The sequence below is a fragment of the Eretmochelys imbricata genome, chromosome 1 (assembly GCF_965152235.1).
Source record: "Eretmochelys imbricata isolate rEreImb1 chromosome 1, rEreImb1.hap1, whole genome shotgun sequence".
In the NCBI taxonomy this organism is placed as follows: Eukaryota; Metazoa; Chordata; order Testudines; family Cheloniidae; genus Eretmochelys; species Eretmochelys imbricata.
The window spans coordinates 153,659,746-153,679,303 of record NC_135572.1 but is presented as its reverse complement, the minus strand read 5'-3'; the positions used below and the strand labels follow the sequence as shown (position 1 = coordinate 153,679,303).

At 48.6% G+C, this 19,558-nt stretch overlaps 1 long non-coding RNA gene across 2 annotated transcripts; it reads left to right on the top strand.

Annotated features, from left to right (window-relative positions):
- Positions 1 to 2,246: 2,246 nt before the first annotated feature.
- LOC144265078 (uncharacterized) lies at positions 2,247 to 19,523 on the top strand. 2 transcript variants are annotated; one of them, XR_013346170.1, is made up of 3 exons: positions 2,247 to 2,490; positions 2,605 to 2,730; positions 19,329 to 19,523. It is a non-coding gene; the product is annotated as an uncharacterized LOC144265078 (long non-coding RNA). The 2 variants fall into 2 exon arrangements; XR_013346169.1 differs by having other exon boundaries at positions 17,797 to 19,523.
- The last annotated feature ends 35 nt before the right edge of the window (positions 19,524 to 19,558 follow it).

Sequence of the window (19,558 nt, the reverse complement as noted above, 5' to 3'; positions counted from 1 at the left end):
CTGCTTCATTCAACTGTTGCGTCTTGTCATGGATCTAGACTGAGAGCTCTCCGGGTCAGGGATTGTTTTTATAACTCATATATACAGTGCCTAGCACAATGGGGCTCTGACCCTCCCACAGTTGCTCCACATTCTTATCCACACTGGAAGGAATGTGGCGCAATGGCCACACTTTCAGAGTCACAGGAGTTGTGATTATTTTGTTCGCCTTCATGTGTTATTTTGACAGAGGGCATCAGGGAGCCCTCAGTTCTAGGCAACCCTTTTTTATGAATTCTAGGTTTCAGTCATCTAGTATTGCCCGACTCAAATGGCATTTGCCCATACAGATTCTCCTTCGAAGACTGCCATTTGCACACTTGGGCTTATATTCCTGCCTACTCACCCCCTATTTTTAGAGGTGCCGAGTGAATCATGCAATGCGGAGTACATAGGTTTGCACCCTCTTTACAGATTCTTTGTGACTATAAATCCTGAGTGGGTGGGTGGGTGGATGGGTAGTGGAACATAACCTGTAGAGTTAATGGCTGAGCTATGGCTACAAGGAGAGCATTCAATGCTTTTGATACCTTGCCGTTAAAATTTAAAATAACATTTCTTGTAGGCCTGTGAGAAATATGCCCACTTTTTATCTTGGCGCTGCATAAAAACGACAACCAAAGAAGTGTTCTAAATGACAACTCAAATAGAAAAAAAATTGGTATTGGTGGAATGAGGGATGTTATGTTTAGGCTTCTCAGGGTGTCATTTTTTCAAACAAACAAACAGCTAAAACAAATTAAAACTATACAAAAAGTGCCCTGTTATATTAAAATATTAACAAATATGGACATTTTGAGCCAGATCCCATTTCGAGCCGGCATAAATCAGCTTCGCTCAACTGAAGTCAATGGAACTATGCCAATTTATACCAGCTGAGGATCAGGCCCTTTGACTGTATTTCAATCTGAGATGATGAATTTCCATGCGTAACATTCTTGCGCCCGTTGAACAAGCTGTGTGGCTCTCGAGTGGGCGTGTAATCAGGAGTCCCTTGTCAAAATTCTGCCACCAGACTGGGCAGCTGGGACTCATGAGAAAAAAATACTACCTAGAATTTATACAGCACTTTCCATGTTTGAAGCATTGTGAATGGATTAACTAAGGCCATGTCTACACTGCCACTTATGTCGGCAAAACGTATGTCGCTCAGGGGGGTGTTTTTTTCACACCCCTGAGCGACGTAAGTTTTGCTGACATAAGTGGTAAAGCGCACAGTGCCGTTGACAGGAGAGCTCCCTCCCGTCAGCACAGAGCGGCTACACGAGCAATCTTACAGCGGCACAGCTGCATCAGTACAGCTGTGCAGCTGGAAGCTTGCTGACGTAGACATGGCCTAACTAATCAATGCAACAGCCCTGTGAGATAAGCCATACTATCTTGATCTCACAACCGGGGAAACTGCAATTTGCGTGGAATCACACAACTAGTCATTGGCCCAGCCAAGACTAGAACTCAGGCTTGTCTCACTCCCCGCCCCCTGCACGTTCTTCCAGACCTTATCGCCTTCCAAAAGTGGGTTGGAAGAACAAACGTTTTGCCTTGGAAATAGACCAGATTGACCCAAAGACAAGATATTTAAAAAACCCCACCAAGGAAGGCTAACTCTGCAGCCCTATAAGGCCTTCACTTACACACATATTTCAAATTACACAAATTGAATGCTGTGCAGTGCTATCTATATACTCAGCATATTGTCCGAAGGACATAGTTTAATATGTTTGCCTCTCTCCTTGATTATCGCTATGAAAAAGCATTTCTGTATAAATGGGGAAAATAAATAGTCTCCCAGCCCTTCTCTCTGCAGCACACGCTGGGACCCTGTGTTTATGAGTCTTTAGGGGGAAAACTTGTTAAAATTTTGGCAACCCCTTGCAGTTGCATATTGTGGTGATTTGGGCTACACTGGGACGTAGAAGCAGAAGGGAAAGGAGGCTACTCCAAAAAAAAATAAAAATCCATCATCAGATATTTCTATGCATAAAGACAGACGGTCAAAATATAGGAAAGACAACAAGTAACTTGAAATAAAGAACCAGGATGAAGACAAATAATCATGGGGCTCATTCAACAAGAGCCTGCTGTTCAGAGATCCACTGAAACAGCTGCAGCTCACCCGTCGTTCTACTTCTGATCTGTGAGCATTAGCAGCCTTTTTGTGAGCCCCTTGTTCATTATATTAATCATTACAAAACAGACGCCACAGACCTAACGCCATGCATGAGATGTGGTGACTTCTCCCCACCCCGAATCTTTCCCTCACTCTCCTTTTTAATCTTTTCTTTTTCATTCTGACTCAATTTTTCTTTCCTCCAGCAGCCTAGGCTGATGTGTACATCTGCCTTATCAGACCTGCACAGGACCGTTTTTATCACCAGGCAGTGGGTACACAGTTTATGAAGTCAAATCTTCTGGACTTTTAGGCAAGGATGGAAACCTAGAGCCATGAAGGTAGGTACTCAGCTGTTACCAACTGAGCTTTATTTTTGTGCTGTAAAATGTCTTCTGGATCCAGCAAGCTTTTGACATCCACAGTACATTAAGAAAAGCTCTGTTCTTCCTCAGTTGTTCTGTGGGAAAATCTAGCTGAAGATTTACTGACAGCACATCACTGGAATTCAAGAGGGCAGAGAAGGCAGCTTGGCTTGGCTGGCAAAGTGAAGGAGCATCTGCTTTCCCATCCAGGAACAGGTAAGGCATTTGGAGTTTTCTGGAGGATGACACAGACAAGAAGAGCTGGGATCCAAAATGGTTTCTGCTTGGTGCAGCCCACTTCCTCAAGACCTTGGGTCCACGCTCAGATGAAGACAGTTTGAGGGCCTAGACACACCACAACCTGCTCGCCCTCTCCCCGACACATCCACCGCAGTTGTGCTCCTTCTCTAATGCTATGGTCTCATCCCCACCCAGTGGTGGTAAGCTACCCCATGAGCCACAGCAGTGTCCTCCCTTCACTTGGGAGCACCAGGGGTAGCAGCCAGCATCTCCCATCCTGAACAGGCAGGGTGGTAGCAAGGAGACCTCAATGCTTAGCCCAGCAGCTGAGTGTATCTGGTTGGGTGGGTGTGCTGGGCCCATGGCACTGTTCCTTCCCACCCACACAGAGTTCACTGCTAGGATGATGTTGGAGAGGCCCCTCCAGAGCAGTTGGTCTTGACCTTACCACCCCATTCTAATGTCTGATCTACCACCCCACTCGTAGAATCATAGAATATCAGGGTTGGAAGGGACCTCAGGAGGTCATCTAGTCCAACCCCCTGCTCAAAGCAGGACCAATCCCCAACTAAACCATCCCAGCCAGGGCTTTGTCAAGCCTGACCTTAAAAACTTCTAAGGAAGGAGATTCCACCACCTCCCTAGGTAACGCATTCCAGTGTTTCACCACCCTTCTAGTGAAAAAGTTTTTCCTAATATCCAACCTAAACCTCCCCCACTGCAACTTGAGACCATTATTCATTGTTCTGTCATCAGCTACCACTGAGAACAGTCTAGATCCATCCTCTTTGGAACCCCCTTTCAGGTAGTTGAAAGCAGCTATCAAATCCCCCCTCATTCTTCTCTTCCGCAGACTAAACAATCCCAGTTCCCTCAGCCTCTCCTCATAAGTCATGTGTTCCAGTCCCCAAATCATTTTTGTTGCCCTCTGCTGGATGTTTTCCAATTTTTCCACAACCTTCTTGTAGTGTGGGGCCCAAAACTGGACACAGTACTCCAGATGAGGCCTCACCAATGTTGAATAGAGGGGAACGATCACGTCCCTCGATTTGCTGGCAATGCCCCTACGTATACATCCCAAAATGCCATTGGCCTTCTTGGTAACAAGGGCACACTGTTGACTCATATCCAACTTCTCGTCCACTGTAACCCCTAGGTCCTTTTCTGCAGAACTGCTGCCGAGCCATTCGGTCCCTAGTCTGTAGCGGTGCATGGGGTTCTTCCGTCCTCAGTGCAGGACTCTGCACTTGTCCTTGTTGAACCTCATCAGATTTCTTTTGGCCCAATCCTCTAATTTGTCTAGGTCCCTCTGTATCCTATCCCTACTCTGTCTCTGATCTATTATTTCAGGCCACCAGCAGACTCAGGCAGGTGTCACTGCATCAGTCGTACTCAATTCATGTTTTCAAGCTTTTCTTTGCAACCATCTGAGCCAGAATCTTTAATTAAAAAGAAAGTAAGCTGTAATTCTGATGTAATCACTTAACCCCAGGATCTAGGGCCCTAGGCCTGGTCCCATAGTGCTTCAGTCTTGCTTGGCTCTGATCCGAGCACCAGGTCACAAAATTTTACCTCCAGAACTAGTCTCTCAATATCTTCCTGAGTCCATTTCCACTTCTGTGTCTTTCTGTACTCACAAGGGGTCAGTCCACCCCTGTGCAGAACACCTGCACCAGGCTGTCCACATAGCCTGTGTCCGTAAGGCCAAATCCAGATTAAGGCCTTACTTCTGCCTGGCGATCTACTAGCATGATCCCCTGCACCTGTGGGGGATTGCTCTGAAGCTAATGGGACTTTGCACAGGTGCAGGGGTCAGTGCTAATAGATCCTGACACAGGTTCCAAACTTTAGGCTGTAAGCTTGGGGCAAGGACTATCTTTTACAATATGACAGTACAGTGCATAGTGAGATGGGGCCCGATATTGACTGGGGCCACACAGTATAAATAACAGACAAAAATCACATTAATAAGGAACCAAGCACCATGCCCACTGAGGACAGGAAAAAGGAATTTCCTCCCCTCCTCTTGCCTTTCTTTAGGCAACAGCAGCGGCAGACCCACTCCAGAGAGCATAGGCACTGACTTTCCAATGTGCTGGGGGGTGCTCGACCCTTGGCTCTGCCCCAGGCCCTGCCCCCACTGCACCTCTTCCTTCAAGGCCATATCTCTCCTCTTCCTGCTCCCGCTCCACACCACTTCGCCTATTCCCACCCCCTCCCTGCAGTGCGTCACGCCCTCACTCCTCCCCGTCCCTCCCAAAGCCTTCTGTATACCATGAAACAGCTGATCATAGCAGGCAGGAGGCGCAGGGAGGGAGGAGGAGGTGCTGATCAGCAGAGCCTACAGGTGTGCGACAAACACTGCAGGGCAGGAGGGGAGCTAATGGGGGGGCTGCCGGTGGGTGCTCAGCACCCACCATTTTTTCCCCGTGGGTGCTCCAGCTCCAGAGTACCTATGGAGTCAGTGCCTATGCCAGACAGGGTACTTCAGGGTCATGACTCAAGTAGCTCTCTGTTGCTCCAATGCAACCCTGCTGTGGAAGCAAAGGACCCCATTCTTATTTCCCTCTCCCAATCCCACAACTGCCCTGTCAAGGTTCCTTCCCCACTCTGAACTCTAGGGTACAGATGTGGGGACCTACATGAAAGACCCCCAAGCTTATTCTTACCAGCTTAGGTTAAAAACTTCCTCAAGGTACAAACTTTGCCTTGTCCTTGAACCATATGCTGCCACCACCAAGCTCGTTAAACAAAGAACAGGGAAAGAGCCCACTTGGAGACATCTTCCCCCAAAAATATCCCCCCAAGCCCTACACCCCCTTTCCTGGGGAAGGCTTGATAAAAATCCTCACCAATTTGCATAGGTGAACACAGACCCAAACCCTTGGATCTTAAGAACAATGAAAAAGCAATCAGGATCTTAAAAGAAGAATTTTAATTAAAGAAAAAGTAAAAGAATCACCTCTGTAAAATCAAAATGGTAAATACCTTACAGGGTAATCAGATTCAAAACATAGAAAATCCCTCTAGGCAAAACCTTAAGTTACAAAAAGACACAAAAACAGGAATATACATTCCCTCCAGCACAGCTTATTTTACCAGCCATTTAAACAAAAGAAAATCTAACGCATTTTCTAGCTAGATTGCTTAATAACTTTTTACAGAAGTTCTGAAGAGCATTCCTGATCTGTTCCCGGCAAAAGCACCACACAGACAGACAGACCCTTTGTCCGTTCGTCTGTCCCCCACCCAGCTTTGAAAGTATCTTGTCTCCTCATTGATCATTTTGGTCAGGTGCCAGCGAGGTTATCTTAGCTTCTTAACCAGACAGGGTACTTCAGAGTCATGTCTGAAGTAGCTCTCTGTTGCTCCAATGCAACCCTGCTGCGGAAGCAAAGGACCCCCTTCTTATTTCCCTCTCCCAATCCCACAACTGCCCTGTCTCTGCTAGTGTAGACAGGACATAATGGTTTTCAGGCAAGGGGCATCTAAGGGGTGTGCACTGCTTGTACAGCTCCCCCAAAGCCAGCCCGCTCATATCTCACCTCCTTGTGCAGTACAACCACACTGGTTCCCCTGCCATGGGGATCCCTGTGGCTGTGGAACGGGGGCATGGATTTGCCATTTGTTTCTGGGCTTAGTTGGAGCATTTGTGTGGGTCACTGCTTTGGGGTTAGTTTCACCCAAGTGGTACATTTTTTGCATGTTCTTGGTTAACATCACTCAGCCTCCTGGAGGGTATTTTGGCAGCATTGGTTTTGAATGCATGACGCATTGATGCTAATTGCTTTCCTGTGGTACTTCTCCAATTTTACAGTTCTGATAAGAAGTGGATGCGTTTAGCAATGCATATCTCACCACAAAGCCTATCCACAGCACTCACACAGGAGCCTGTTGGGGAACGGTGGGAGGTGGGGTAGCTGGCAGCTCAGAGTATATCATGAGGGATTTTTAAGTTGATTGTTTTAGACCCTGTGAGATATACAACAGACAATCTTTTGGAAAACGTATGCCATATAATTACCCTCCCCCTGAAAAAAGAAGATCCCCTTCCCTAACCCCCGATTGGTTAATTCCAGGCTCTCAGTGGAATTCCATGGCAACAGAAGAGCAAATAAGCAGTATAAGCCCGTTAAATTCAATTCATTTTATTTTTCAACTCTGGCATTTAATACAAAAACCCCTCCACAATTTATTCTCAGCTGAATAAAAAAAAAAATTACAACCCCAACCCTTCCTAGCCTAACTGTGAGCAGTTTGGCCAAATATCAGAGATGGCTGGAGCGTCCTGGCTACATCATCACCAGTGCCTGAAACAAGCACTCTACTCCACTGCAGAAACCTTGACAGAGTCTGAATTTCAGCAGTACTGGTTGCTGCCACTATAATGAGTTATCATTAAGGAGGAGCCATAAATCCCATTGGGATCCTGCCATTTCCAGCTCAAGCGAGACAAACTGCATGTTGTCTGGGTTAACCCATAAGGGTGCAGTATGTTACACACGTTTTCTGTTCTCACGGGACTGTCATTAGACTTCTCATGTTCAGTATTTGAAAACCTACCATAGGCATTTCTATAGATGATTTTCCAGTTGCTTTACCCCTACCCGGGAGGGAAAGAAATCACCATTCATCAAATGCAAATATTTTGAAGAGGCGCAATGTTCTCAGGTCAGTACTGTATAGCTAGGAAAGGCAAGCCATATCTCTGCAAAAGGGCTAGTCTGAATAGTGTGGAAATAATTAGCAAATGTTCATTTCACATGAAAACAGAAACCACTCCATGCTGGAGAGCAAACCTCTCTTCACACAGCAAGCACAATACATCGGAGCAAAATTCTGCCACAATTTTAAACAAGGGGATCCTACAAACATTTTGCCCTGTAGCCATGTGACAAACTGTGTGTACACAACGAATTCACCCAGAGAAGAGGTCAGCAAGTAGGGAATTTTTTCATTTGTTTTCCCACATATACATGTCTATTCTTACTTCCTAACCAAGGAAGGAGGCAGCAGCACTTATCAAGAATTTCCATCTGCATTTTCCTGGAAATATGCACACTTTGCTCTGGAAGAATAGAGGGCCTGATCCAAAGCCCTCTGAACTCAATGAGAGACCTTCTATTGGCTTCAGTGGGCTGGGATCAGGCCCATACTGAGAATATTGAGAGGTACCCAGCGTTCAGCATGTGTAATTCTGAAATGGAGGTAGAAGGGCTAGAGCAGGGATTCCCAAACATTTTTTGCTGGGACCCCCTTTGAAAATATTTCAGGCGGTGATGACCTCCTTCCCATCCCATGCCACCCTTATTTCTGGCGGCGGCACTGCCTTCAGAGCTGGGCAGCCAGAGAGCGACGGCTGCTGGCTGGATGCACAGCTCTGAAGGCAGTGCAGATTTAGGGTGGCAATAGCATGACCCCCTTACAATATGCTTGCAACCCGTTTTTGGGTCAGGACCCCCAGTTTGAGAAACGCTGGGCTAGAGACTTTGGAGAGCGAGGCCCATTATATCTTACCCTGGGATTTCTTTGTTTTGTTAAATGTCGTTTGATGCAATCTTACGTGTTGCAAAACGAGCAATGTGCTCTTTGGAAGTAGGGATGTAAATACTGTTAAAAAATCACTGTTAGAATGATTAAAAATATGTCGTTTAAACAGTTAACCAATTAAGCGGCTGAGGCCAATCCCACTGGCTAGTGCTGCTGGGACTGGGGCCAATCCGCCGGTGAGGCTGGGGCCGGTACGGCTGGGGCTGGGGCTGCGGCTGCTCTGGTTAACAGTTAAGGTTAACAGTTAATCTTTTGCATCCCTATTTGGAAGCAAGTGTAATAGTCCCTAGGAATCAGCTGTGACAGGGATTATTTAGCAGCAGCCAGAGAGGTTCTGAATTCAACCAGTAGCAAGGAAGTTACCCCAGCCCTCCTTTGAGCACCTCACTGATGCAATGGTGACCACTGAGAGTTTGCAGTGCTATGGCTCCAGCTATTAGCTGGTAACCACCCAGCAGCTGGCTGGGACCGTGGTTCTCAGTCTTTTCTATTCTTTGACCCCACTTTACAGCACAAAAGAAGAATTTCAAGGCATCTGCTCTCCCCTCTATCCCAAAAAAGGGAGGATGGTTGCAATTCTTTGGGAGTCATAACCTTAGGCTATGTCTACACTGCACGTTTGTTGGTAAAACTTTTGTCGGTCAGGGGTGTGAAAAAAACCCACAAAAGTTTTACTGACGAAAAGCGCCGGTGTGGACAGCGCTATACCGGCGGGAGATGCTCTCTGTAGGGAGCCAGGGTGGCTCCCCTCCGAACCAGAGGGTAAAGAGCCACCCTCTTAGCCTGAGTGGGCGGGGCCAGGCCAAGCTTCCGCCAATCCCCGGAAGGGGAGGGGTGGGACAGGAAGTACAAAGGGCGGGGCCCTTTGCCCAGTGAGGAGAGCACCAGGGAGGGAGACAGATGCAGGCTTTTGGCTGGTCCCTCGTGATCCTGCTGCTGACCCAGGGCAGGCCCTGGGCAAGGAGGAACCGGACCGGGAGGAAGGCCGGTGGTGACCAGGACTGCCAGCCGCTGAATACCCAGAGGACATGGAGGGGCCCGGCTGCAGCCCGGGCCGGCGTGAGTCCGACACAGAGCGGGAGCTGGAGCTGCCAGCAGCAGAATACCCGGACGAGCTGGAGGGACTGGAGAGACCCGCCGGAGAGACCGGGTAGGAAGTAGCCCAGGGGCAGAACTGCACCGTGGGGTGGGTGTGTTTGGTCAGCGGGCGCGGACGGCCCCGCTGACCCAGCGGCAGGACCTTCGCCTCCCGCCACTGACCGGGCCCAGGGGCTGGAACGCAGTGGAGTCGGGTGGGCCTGAGTTCCCCTACCCTGGCCAGCCTGCCTTGGGTAGCAGGACTGTGCGCTACAGACTCGTGCCGGCGCCCCCCTGCCTGAGGGGCGCGCTGCAGACTCGTGCTGGCACACCTTCCCCGCTAATTCCCCAGCGCCCAAAAGGTGTGACTGAGGCCTGCCAGTGGGATCATAGCTCTCCATCGCCCCTAGGGGCTCGGAGGACCGATTGAAACCTGTCACAAGTGGTGGAGAATGTGGGCAGGCGATCCCTATCCCTGCAGAAAGGGGTTAGCGCGAGGGGGCCTCTGAAGCTCCCCTACTGGAAAGATGGAAAGGATTATCAAGTTCCTGGCTGAGAGCCAGCAACAGCAGCAGCATCAACTCGTACAGCAGCTGGGTGCTCACCAGCAGCAGTTCAAACCCTGGGGGCCCAGCACCAGGAACAACAAACCCAATGCTTCCAGCAGCTTGCAACCCTGTGGCCGGGCCATGGTGGTGCTCAACCAGAGCAGGCAGCCACCCCGACCCCTCCCGCCCCACCGATCCGTCTGGCCAAGATGGGGCCGGAGGATGACCCGGAGGCCTATCTAGTGACCTTCGAGTGGGTTGCCTCAGTGGCTGGTTGGGCGCCTGACCAATGGGCGACTCTCCTCATCCCATATCTGACGGGACTAGCCCAGAAGGTTTACCGTGGGCTCCCAGATGATGAGGCCCGCATTTATGCTCGAGTGAAAAGGGCTATTTTGGATCCCTTCGACATTACCCCGGAGACTTTTTGGCGACGGTTTCGGGAAAAGGTCTACCCACCAGGCGCCAGACCCCGGGCCGTGGCCCAGGAACTGAAGGACGCAGGTACCCAATGGCTCCAACCCGAGCGTCGAACCGCAGCTGAGGTGACTGAACAGGTCATCCTTGAACAATTCGTGCACATTCTCCCACCTCAGGGGAGGGCTTGGGTGTTGCGGCACCTGCCACAAAGTCTGAGCATGGCCATCGCACTTATGGAGGACTTCCTCGAGGCAGAGGCCCCGATAGGACCAGCCGCCCACCCCCCAAACCCTGGACCCAACACGACTTTATTGTTCAGACTGATGCCTCAGGTGTCGGGCTTGAGGCGGTCCTCTCGCAGGAGATGGATGGGGAGGAACACCCGATTGGGGAACAGCTTCCGACTGAGGTAAACAGAGGACGGAACTACTCCGTCGTGGAGAAAGAGGCCCTAACCGTTAAGTGGGCAGTTGATGCTCTCTGCTACTACCTCCTCGGGGGCCCCCTTTATACTGGTTACGGACCACGCACCCCTGAAGTGGCTTAATAAGATGAAGGACAATAATGCCAGGCTGATGCGGTGGTATCTCGCTCTGCAGCCCTATGCCTTCACGATTCACCATCGGGCAGGATGAGACAATGCCAATGAGGATTTCCTATCCCGCCTCAGAGAGGGTGAGGACGCCAGCTCCGAAGATCGGGAGCTGGATTTGAGGGGTGGGGTATGTAGGGAGCCAGGGTGGCTCCCCTCCGAACCAGAGGGTAAAGAGCCACCCTCTCAGCCTGAGTGGGCGGGGCCAGGCCAAGCTTCCGCCAATCCCTGGAAGGGGAGGGGTGGGACAGGAAGTACAAAGGGCAGGGCCCTTTGCCCAGTGAGGAGAGCATCAGGGAGGGAGACAGACACAGGCTGCTCCCTCGCTATCCTGCTGCCGACCCAGGGCAGGCACTGGGCCAGGAGGAACCGGACCGGGAGGAAGGCCGGTGGCAACCAGGACTGCCAGCCGCTGAATACCCGGAGGACCTGGAGGGGCCCGGCTGCAGCCCGGGCCGGCGTGAGTCCGACACAGAGCGGGAGCTGGAGCTGCCAGCAGCAGAATACCCGGACGAGCTGGAGGGACCGGAGAGACCCGCCGGAGAGACCGGGTAGGAAGTAGCCCAGGGGCAGAACTGCGCCGTGGGGTGGGTGTGTTTGGTCAGCGGGCGCGGACGGCCCCGCTGACCCAGCGGCAGGACCTTCGCCTCCCACCACTGACCGGGCCCAGGGGCTGGAACGCAGTGGAGTCGGGTGGGCCTGAGTTCCCCTACCCCGGCGCGCCTGCCTTGGGTAGCAGGACTGTGCGCTACAGACTCGTGCCGGCGCCCCCCTGCCTGAGGGGCGCGCTGCAGACTCCGACCAGCACACCTTCCCCGCTAATTCCCCAGCACCCAAAAGGTGTGACTGAGGCCTGCCAGTGGGATCATAGCTCTCCATCACCCCTAGGGGCTCGGAGGACCGACTGAAACCTGTCACACTCTAACACCGACAAAGCTACCGCCACTTGTTGGGGGTGGCTTTATCTGTTGGCTGAAGAGCTCTCTCCGGCTGACAAAGAGCAGCTACACTGCATACCTTACAGCAGCAGAGCTGCAGCAGCATAGCTGTGCCACTTCAAGGTGCGCAGTGTAGACACAGCCCTAGTGTAAGAGCCCAGGAGCTAGGAGAGCTGCACTTCTCACCTCAGTTTTCAGGTTTGTTTAGAAACAAACATTTAAAAACCACGAGGCAAGTATGCCCAGCGGAAGAGACAAGCTTCTCTCTGTGAAATGCTGCCACGACAGGCCGTCTAAGGGCTTGACTACACCTGCAAGTTACAGCACATGAAAGCAGCCCCAGGTGCCTTAACTCCCCACGCGTCCACGCTGGCAAGGCACTTAGAGCGCCCGGACTCTGCAGCTGGAGCGCCCCTGGTAATCCACCTCCACGAGACGCATAAAGCTTGCTGCGCCCCCGCTGAAACGCCCGGGCGTCAGTGTGAACCAGCTGTTGCATTACTGTGCTGTGATTGGCCTCCAGAAATGTCCCATAATCCTCTGAAGTCAAGTGGCTACTCTTGTCATTGTTTTGGAATCGGCTGTAGGAATGCGGATATCCCCCTTTCAAAGCCGGCATGCTTATCTGCTCCAGGACAAAGCAACCATTAGTGTGGAATGCTGTCGCTGTGAGTGTGTGTGAGAGAGAGAGGCGGGGGGGGGGAAGGGGAGCAGGTGGTCTGCTGCTGTCTGAACTTACAAGACAGCAAGCTGACACACTCTCAGCACCCCAAAACCCACTGTCTCTCCCCGCACACACACACAACACACTCCCTGTCGCACTCCACCCCCCCTATTTGAAAAGCACGCTGCAGCCACTTGCACGCTGGGATAGCTACCACAATGCACTGCTCTCTGTGGCGTTGCAAGAGCTGCTAATGTGGCCACACCAGTGAGCTTGCAGCTGACAGTGTGAACACACGGCAGCGCTTTCCCAGCTGTGGTCTCCGAAGGCTGGTTTAACTCACAGCGCTCTACAGCTGCACGTGTAGCCAAGCCCTAGGAGGAGGAATGGTGCTGGAGTGCAGCAGCATTAGAATTCCAGTAGACAACATCTGGAACAGCAGTAACAGCCTGTGATGCCTCATGATCCCTGGGTCACTGCCACTGTCCAATCCATTTGCCCAATGAGGCTACAGGACACTTCACTGGACTGTGTAAAAACTTCTATTTAATCCGGATGAGAGACTGGCAGGGCTGTGCAGAATCATTCAACAATCCCCCCCATTACAGAGTCAGCAAGCAGCCAGAGAAGAAAGCTACCAAACCACTTCCTTCCCCCAGGCCTTTTTTCTGTGCAGATCATTGTGACCAGTAATCATGCCTTGAACTTCCTTGTCTCATGTGGACACTCAAAACTGTTTTGATGCTCTCCCTACATTTTAAAGCAACTGGATGTGCTGCTGACTGGGGCCAGACTGAGAGTACTGGCAACCGCAGTTCTCTGTGCAGCCATGGCTGAGGCAGGTGAGTGCTGCCAATGTGCCTCAGTTGTGACGTGGAAGGAGAGCTAAGAAGGTAGCCTCCCCATGTCCAGTTAGTCCTGTGTCTTTCTGCTGAGCCTGCCAACAGGGCTGTCCTATGTTTCCGGACACACTAGGAGCTAAAATTAACCTGTGGGACTTTGGAATTTTTGTCGTTTCACAATCAAATGTGATGGGGAAATATTTTCACAGAGAGAAAATGTGTGTGAAAGGTCAGTCACTCTCAGAACTCCAAGAACTCAAGAACTTCCAAAGGCAAGCCCTTTTCCTACCTGTTTGAGGTGTGGGATCAGCCCTGCCAGATCCCCAGAGGATGAGGTGCATGCTCAGCCAGAACTCATATTATAGCCAGGGCTTCTAGCACTACCTGTGTTTAAAATTGCAAGACGCTTCCCATTATATGATCTTGGTGTTGATTGTTTCTAACTTTGCCAAACTGAAACCATTTGGGTTGAAGTTTTCCACAAGTCTGTCTCAGGCTGATTTCGTTTTTAAATTTCAGCCAAAATAGGTCAGCTGTTTCTGAGACCAAGGACAGGGGGAAAATACGTTGTTTCACCCATGTTAAAAAATTCTGGCAATCTTTCCTTTGAACAGCTCCAGTGCCCTCATGTTTTGGAGCAGCGAGTTGCAATTTGGCAGGTGGATCACCTTTATATCAGGGATGTGCCTTTTTCTGTCCCTGTGAAAATCTGTCCACATGCAGCCGAGTTTTAAGCTTTTGAAAAATCACAGTTTGCACAGTTCAGCAGAGACCTTGACTTTAGCAGCTAAAATCTCCCAAGATTCCCTCCTGGCTGAGTACAGTCGAGCCTCTGACAGCTCCTAGTGCTGACCAGACATCACCACTGAGTGACTGAGCCTACTCCAGCCCGGGGCTACTGCAGAGTTCCCTGCAATGGCTGCTCCCAACTGATCCCAGCTCGGGTGGGACCAGGCACTGGGACTGAGAGCAGGGAGCCTGTCTCTCCTGTGCTCTCATTGGGTATATCTACACTTCAATTAAAAGCTCTGGCTGGCCTGTGCCAGCCAACTTGGGCTTGCGGGACTCAGGCTAAGAGGCTGTTAAACTGCGGTGTAGATATTCGAGCTTGGGTGATACCTGGGCTCTAGGACCCTGCGAGGTTGGTGGGTTTCAAAGTCTGAGCTGCAGCGGGAGCCTAAATGTCTACACTGCAATTAAACAGCCCCTTAGCTGGAGCCCCAAGAGTCGGAATCAGTGGCTTGGGCCAGCCCCGGTGTTTATTTACAGAGTAAACATAGCCATTGACCCCCCAGCTGACACACCAGGCAGCGTGGAGAAGGAAACAATCTGATCTGAATGCAGAGGGGACAAAATCCAGAGCAGGGGGAGGCAAAGGAGTAGACTGGGGCAAGGAATCTGGTGTGAGGAGACTGGAAAGGGGGGACAGAAACTAAGACTGGTCAGGACAAGGGGAGGCTGGGACTGACTGGACAGAGAGGCTGGGACTGGGAGCCAGTGAGAGAAACTGGAACACTGAGATTGAATGAGGAGCTGGAGGGAGGGTGGAAGACTGGGACTGGCTGGACAAGCAGACTGGGATGAGGAACCAGTGGAGGGAAAAGGGGTAGCAGACAGGGGGTGACAGATCTTACAAGGTGCTGCTGGGGTACAGGGTAAGAGCTGGGACTGGCTGGGCAGAGACACTGGGATAAGGAGCCAGGGAGGAGCTCGAGAGGAGACTCGGACTGCATCACCTGATCATGGTGTTGTGAAGCTAAATTCATTACTGTTTGTGAAGCGCTAAGATACTATAGTGATGAGCACCACAGAAAGGCCCATGAGAAAGTTAATAATTCTGTCTTCACAGCAGGAGTTGAATAGTGTCCAATAAATAGGGCTTGTGGCCACCCATTGAACAATGAGGATAAAAAAAATGGCATAATTGCTCATTAAGTGAGCACTGTCCATTCTGTGCACTGAATGAGGCACGTGTCCTGTGGAATAAATAGTATGTGATCATGTAATTAGAGACTACGTCATAATGCATATGCACAATGCAGCTGAATTAAGGTCACCCAGAAAGCCTGTGGCAAATCAAAGGGCAGAACCCAGATCAACTGACTCCCGCTATGACTGTAATTTTTGCTAACACAATGTTGCTTCCCACTCCCACCATACCTGAAACCTCAGAAGGGTAGAATCCACTTCATCTGCACCCAGTTCAAGGTCATACCCACTTAACTGGGGCAACTGCCAGGAAACAGATGCAGAGCAGTGCATTTCAACAACTAAAGACATGGACTCCATGAACGCCTACTCTGTTTAGCAGACATCTCCACTGTTGTTTGCAAGACTAGTTACAGTAGTTGGTAAGTATTAACTGGGGTTTGGTATTACTAAGAGTAGTCACATAAATTATGCAAAAAGAAAAGGAGTCTCTAAGGTGCCACAAGTCCTCCTTTTCTTTTTGCGGATACAGACTAACACGGCTGCTACTCTGAAACCTGTCATAAATTATGCAAATTATCATGATCTGGCCATAAAAGAGAGAAAGGAAAAAAAGTCACAATTTAAAGTATAAACATGCCAGATGGTCACAAGTTACATTACTTAATCAAAGGATTCTGTATTTTTAAGCAATGTATTTAAAATAAATTAATAATAACTGAAAGCTATACAATAATAACTGAAACTCCTATCCCAGGACCAGCTCAGCCCGATAGCAACAATTGTGCAGGAAGGTAAGAAAAGATACTGCTACCACTTCCTCAGAGATGCTTTCCTGACCCAGCTTCTGCAAAGATCTTAGCAACACCACTGTGCAGAAGTCTCAAACCAGCTATATAAGCTCCAGGACTTTTCCCAGAAGCCAGAGAATCCATGAAACTATCTCCAGCCCCCACAACAAATTAACCTTGACAACAGAGTTTGCTCAATTCTGTTTGTCTAGGTACACATATAGCCCTCATCACCAGAGTATCTGAGCACCTCACAATCATGAATGGATTTTAGCCACACAACGCCCCCTGTGAAGAAGGGAAGCCAAGGTACAAGGTAGATTTTGTGACTTGCCAAGGTCACACAAGAAGTTTGAGGCAAATCCAGGTATTGAATACAGGACTCCCAAGTCCTAATCTAATGCCCTATCCACTAGGCCATGCTTCCTTCATTAATGATTAATTAATCAGATGTTGTGAACATTTGCTACAAATATTTTAAAGCCTTTTTTCTGCTTGTGAATCATCCAAGAAGAGGCTTAGATTTACATGGGCCTATTCCCTATGTAGAATTATTCAGAGAATAGTTTTGGGGAACAAATCTCAAACTAGAGGTTCTTCATGAACTACAACCTTGCATTATTCAGTATCTGAGAGACAAGGTGGGTGAGGTAATTTATTTTATTGGACCAACAGATGTTAAAAGATATTGCCTCACCCACCTAGTCTCTCAAATATCCTGAGACTAGCATGGCTACAACTACCCTTATTCAGTGTTCATTTTCTGTGGCACGTGAGTGGTACCTTAAGTCAAGGCATTACTTCTGCTCTCCAATTCAATAACTAACTTTTGAAACAGAACAATGTATAATGAGCATAAACAGCGAACCCTCTTGCACAAAATAGCTTTGTTTCTTTGCACATGAGTATGTGAGGCCTCATCTGGAGTACTGTATCCAGTTTTGGGCCCCGCACTACAAGAAGGATGTGAATAAATTGGAGAGAGTCCAGCGAAGGGTAACAAAAATGATTAGGGGTCTGGAACACATGATTTATGAGGAGAGACTGAGGGAACTGGGATTGTTTAGTCTGCAGAAGAGAAGAATGAGAGGGGATTTGATAGCTGCTTTCAACTACCTGAGAGGTGGTTCCAGAGAGGATGGTTCTAGACTATTCTCAGTGGTAGAAGAGGACAGGACAAGGAGTAATGGTCTCAAGTTGCAGTGGGGGAGTTTTAGGTTGGATATTAGGAAAAACGTTTTCACTAGGAGGGTGGTGAAACACTGGAATGCATTACCTAGGGAGGTGGTAGAATCTCCTTCCTTAGAAGTTTTTAAGGTCAGGCTTGACAAAGCCCTGGCTGGGATGATTTAATTGGGGATTGGTCCTGCTTTGAGCAGGGGGTTGGACTAGATGACCTCCTGAGGTCCCTTCCAACCCTGATATTCTATGATTCTATGTGCCTTTGTATGAAGAACAAATTTAGCATTGCCAGCTCTCACGATTTCATTGTGAGCATTGTTATATTTGGTGTTTTTCTTAAAGCCCCAGCTCCTGGGGACATATTGTGACATGAGAATCTCTGCTTTCATTAAAAAAAAAAAGTAAGTTTCTAGCCTTCATGGCTGCAGAGGAAAGCTTGTAAATGTAAAATCTTAAGGGTTGAAAACCAGAAGGTGAATAAAAAGCACTGAAAAATTATTATTTTTTAGGGCTTGACTCGTGACTTTGGAACCCCTGGGGCTTGGCAGTACTGGACATTTTCCAAACATTTGTGTGAGCAGAAAATCCGTTCACGCAAACATCAAGGGATCCAAAACTGCAGTTCAGGCTTAGAAGAAATGTTTGCAAATACCGTTGCATAGCACTCAACAGGTGCTACCAATCCTGAGAGTTTCTGCTGTCCCTCCCATTCAACCCAGGTTTCAAGCTAGAAGGCCTCATGGTCCTCAATAAACACTGAGCCAGTGTCGCTATCGCAGTCAACCATCCACAGGACAAAACTTTAAACACATCAAGAGTCAGACTGTGAGCAATTCATGACAAGGACTGTGCCTCCTTATGTGTTTGGGCAGTGCTTGGGTAGCCCAAAGGCCCCTTGCCATGGAATGAGACCGCTCAGTGCTACTATAAAGGTTATAGACAGTATTTTTTGTTTGTTTGTTTGTTTCATTTTTAACAAAACACATGAAAATCAGGGACTCCAGAACTCCCTCAGCGATCATGCACCTCAGCGATCATGAACTGCCCACCGCACACAGACTTTTGTTTGCTTTGCTTCTCTATTTTATTTTGGATGTTAAGGAAGTCATATTTATCTTGACGTTCCTTCAAAATAAAAAAAAGTGGTACTGCCATGTACACTTCTTGTTTTTAAAGCAATTCAAAAATAAATACGACTATCTCTCAGCACGGTTTATTTTTATGAGCCTCAGAGAATCGTAATAATTGCTTAATTTATATTTCCATCAGAGCCCATCCATAAAGAGGAATCAGCTGTATTATTCTTGTAAAACACCACATCAGTCAAAAATGAGGCAGAGGTCTAACTGTTAATCAGACCACATTTCACTTCCTATTGACATTTTTATTCCCCTCGCAGAAAATATTTGACATTAAATCTGGGATTATGAGCACTAGACACCCAATGCAAACAGTTTAGAGAAGAGGTTCTCCTGTTGGTGCAGCCAGCAGCTATGCAAACTGTATCAGATCAGAGCAAACCTCTTTAAACAGTGCAGTGTAGATTGACAACTATTCATCTCAAAGATAAATCAGAAGTCACTCTAAAGTGAAGGTCAGATTTTCATCCACATTTCACCTGGTTTCAATAGCGCAGCAAACACCAACACAGTTTGCCCTCTTCTGGCTTTCCTGAAAGCTGAGCTGCTTGAAGACTTGCTACTTTTCAAAGTTTATCCAGCATGACAATGAGATCATGATGTGATATTTCCAACATGATGTCATGATGTTGCATGATAACGGCAGGCCAGTTAATGACTGGCCAGAAAAGAATACATTTGTGGTCAGCAAGGATTCTTCCTCAGGGATACTGTTTACAACAAGATAGACAAGAGGAAGACTGGTTTTATGGTTAATACACAGAACTAGAACCCAGGAGGTTCAATTCCTAGCTCTGCATAGGTTTCCTTTCTGACCTTAGAGGGGTCACTTAGTGTCTCTGAACTTCAGTTCCTCATCCGTAAAATGGGCTAAGGCTAATAACATTTCCTTTCTCTCACAGATGTCAGTAATTTTCCAGAGGGGAGGCCCTACAAGGTTACCAATTCCATTCAAATTACACAAGGTGGACACTGTGTTCTACTATCAATGTACTCAGTATAGTTTTCAAGAACAATGTAAGAACATTTAATATCAGTGCATTTGCCTTGGTGGTGTCATTTCCCTCCTTGGGTATGACTGTCAGAAAGTTTTTTTTTCCCCCTTTGTTTAAAAGAATAAAGAAATGAATAC